Source organism: Triticum aestivum, chromosome 5D (genome assembly GCF_018294505.1).
Source record: "Triticum aestivum cultivar Chinese Spring chromosome 5D, IWGSC CS RefSeq v2.1, whole genome shotgun sequence".
In the NCBI taxonomy this organism is placed as follows: domain Eukaryota; kingdom Viridiplantae; phylum Streptophyta; class Magnoliopsida; order Poales; family Poaceae; genus Triticum; species Triticum aestivum.
Window position 1 is genome coordinate 89,704,102 of NC_057808.1, and position 3,445 is coordinate 89,707,546.

Here is a 3,445-nt window from a genome sequence, read left to right on the forward strand (position 1 = left end):
ATTCTGCGAAACAAAAACATGCAACAAACAGGAACTGGCAATTGGCACTGGATCAATATGTTAGTCCCAAAAATAATATAAAAAGTTGCCAAAAGTATATGAAACTTGAATAATATTGGCATGGAACAACAAAAAATTATAGATACGACGGATACATATCAGCATCCCAAGCTTAATTCCTGCTCGTCCTCGAGTAGTTAAATGATAAAAAGAGATAATTTTTGATGTGGAATGCTACCTAGCATAATCTTGATCATGTATCTAATCATGGCATGAATATTAAGACACGAGTGATTCAAAGAAATAGTCTATCTTTTGACATAAAAACAATAATACTTCAAGCCTACTAATAAAGCAATCATGTCTTTTCAAAATAACAAGGCCAAAGAAAGTTATCCCTGGCTATGCTTCATCTTCACCACACAAAATATTCAAATCATGCACAACCCCGATGACAAGCCAAACAATTGTTTCATACTTTTGACGTTGTCAAACCTTTTCAACTTTCATGCAATACATGATCGTGAGCCATGGATATAGCACTATAGGTGGAATAGAATATGATGGTGGAGGTTGTGAGGAGAAGACAAAAAGGAGAAAGTCTCACATCGACGCGGCTAATCAACGGGCTATGGGGAGCAATAACAACACTAGTAATGTGCATGACATGAGAACATAACTGTTTATTCAATTGAAACTAAAATCAACATAGAGCAAGTTACAATAGCAAACTAGTTAACGAAACTGGTTTAAAACATACCTGTTGCGCCATTGGAGTTTCAATTCCATCCTTCAAATTTGAAAATAGTTGGTATGAGTAAATACAGTGATGCAAGAGCGAAGGAGTATGAACCAATGCTACAGAACCTGACCTGAGAACAATTCTTCTTCTACTTTAAGCGTTGAGTTGGTATTCAGAGTGGTGGTCCTCATGCTTTGGGCACTATAGTTCCCTTGCTATATGCTCGTGTTTGGGTGCTCTGTGGTGGAGACAGTTCTATGTCAACTTGAATTGGGTTACTATCTGCTGGGGTTGGGGTTAGAAGGGGTATAGCTGGTTCTCTTTCCAACTGGGTAGGGGTACAATCTGTGAGAGTCTGAGTTATGTGTGGTGGGGCTGGTTCTTGGGCAAGTACAACTGTGGTTCTATCTGCATCGACTGGTAGCACTATCTTTTTTGAAGACCGTGTTGTTACTCCCTTAGATACTGCCATCACCCTCTCCAATTCAAATGGCTGATAAACAAGAAAAGTAATTAAATGTACAGACATTGTATGATAGACAGGTGCAATGGATAGTGGGGAATAAAAGAGGGCATGAAATAATTCACATTTATGTTGTCTAACCAAACAGGATAGCATGACACAATTTCACATATATGATGGCTAACTAAACAGGATAGCATGACACAATTTCACATATATGATGGCTAACTAAAAAGGATGGAAAGACATAGTTCAAAATATGATGACTATGTAAACAAGATGACATGATATAGCTATATAATGTGTTTATTAAATAGGTTGGCATGCCATAATTCACATACATGCCGCGTATGGAAACATGATAGTGTGATATAATTCACGGATAGAATGACATAATTCAAAATATGATGACTGTAAACACTAAACATGATGAGATGATATAACTATATGATGTCTTTATTAAATGGGTTGGCATGCCATAATTCAGATAGATGCTCTCTATGTAAACATGATGGCACGATATAATTCAAATATATGATTTATATACTAAGCAAGTAAGCAGATGGCAATCACATATATGATGTAAAAACTAAGCAATGAAAGACAAGATGCATGACATGAGTAATATAACCCTGCCAAGTTTGAGTATAGACCTCAGGGGGGAAATAGGACTGGTCATCTGTCTCTGAATCCTCCTCTTAGGAGCTATCTGTAACCAGCAAGATGTCTGCTTCAGGAGGTAGCATTGTCTGCTCTTAATACCTTGATTTCACTCCAGATACTTCCATCACCGCTTCAAATGGCTGATGCACAGGAAGAGTAGTTGAATATACAAACGTTGTCAACAAATGGAACACGTAATACAAAAAAGGATAGCATGATATAATTCACATATATGATGATTGGCTAAACAACATGGCATTGCATAATTCACATATGTAATGCCTTGCAACAAGATAGCATTGCATAATTCACATATATAATGTCTTGCAACAAGAGGGCATTGCATAATTCACATATATGGTAAGTAGACACTAAACAGGTGGCATTCACTCAAAGCATGTCTAAACTAAGCAAATGACATAGCAATGCAAGACACCATACGCACAATATGAGAAACATAACACTGCCAAGTTAGAGCATTCACCTCGCGCGGGGGGGGGGGGGGTAGGACTGGTCATCTGTCTCTGAATCCTCCTCTAAGGTGCTATCCATAACCAGCGAGATATGCGCTTCATCAAATAGCATAGTCTGCTCTGAAGACCCTTGATACTTCTCCAACGTATCTATAATTTTTGATTGTTCCATGCTATTATATTATCGATCTTGGATGTTTTATAATCATTTTATAGTCATTTTATATCATTTTTTGTACTAACCTATTAACATAGTGCCAAGTGCCAGTTGTTGTTTTTTGCATGTTTTTTACATCACATGAAATCAATATCAGACGGAGTCCAAATGCAACGAAACTTCACGGAGATTTTTTTGGGACCAGAAGACACATAATGGGCCCTGGCCGCGCCTGTGGGGGGGGGTGCTCCAAGGAGAGCACAACCCACCAGGGCGCGCCAAGAGGCCCAGGCGCGCCCTGGTGGGTTGTGTCCACCTTGGGTGCCCCCCGGACCACCTCTTTGCTCTATAAATACCCCAATATTCCCAAAACCCTAGGGGATTCGACGAAAATCAATTCCAGCCACCGCAGAGTCCAAAACCACCAGATCCAATCTAGACACCATCACGGATGGGGTTCATCACCTCCATTGGTGCCTCTCCGATGATGCGTGAGTAGTTCTTTATAGACCTTCGGGTCCGTAGTTAGTAGCTAGATGTTCCTCTCTCTCGCTGAATTCTCAATACAATGGTCTCTTGGAGATCCATATGATGTAAGTCTTTTTGCGGTGTGTTTGTTGGGATCTGATGAACTTTGAGTTTATGATCAGTTATATCTTTTTATATCCATGAAAGTATTTGAGTTTCTTTGATCTCTTTTATGCATGATCTCTTATAGCCTCGTATTTCTTCTTAGATATTTGGGTTTTGTTTGGCCAACTTGATCTATTTATCTTGCAATGGGAAGAGGTGCTTTGTACTGGGTTTGATCTTACGGTGCTTGATCCCAGTGACAGATATGGAACCGACACGTATGTATCGTTGCTACTAAGGATAAAACAATGGGGTCTATCTCTACATAGATAGATCTTGTCTACATCATGTCATCGTTCTTATTGCATTACTCC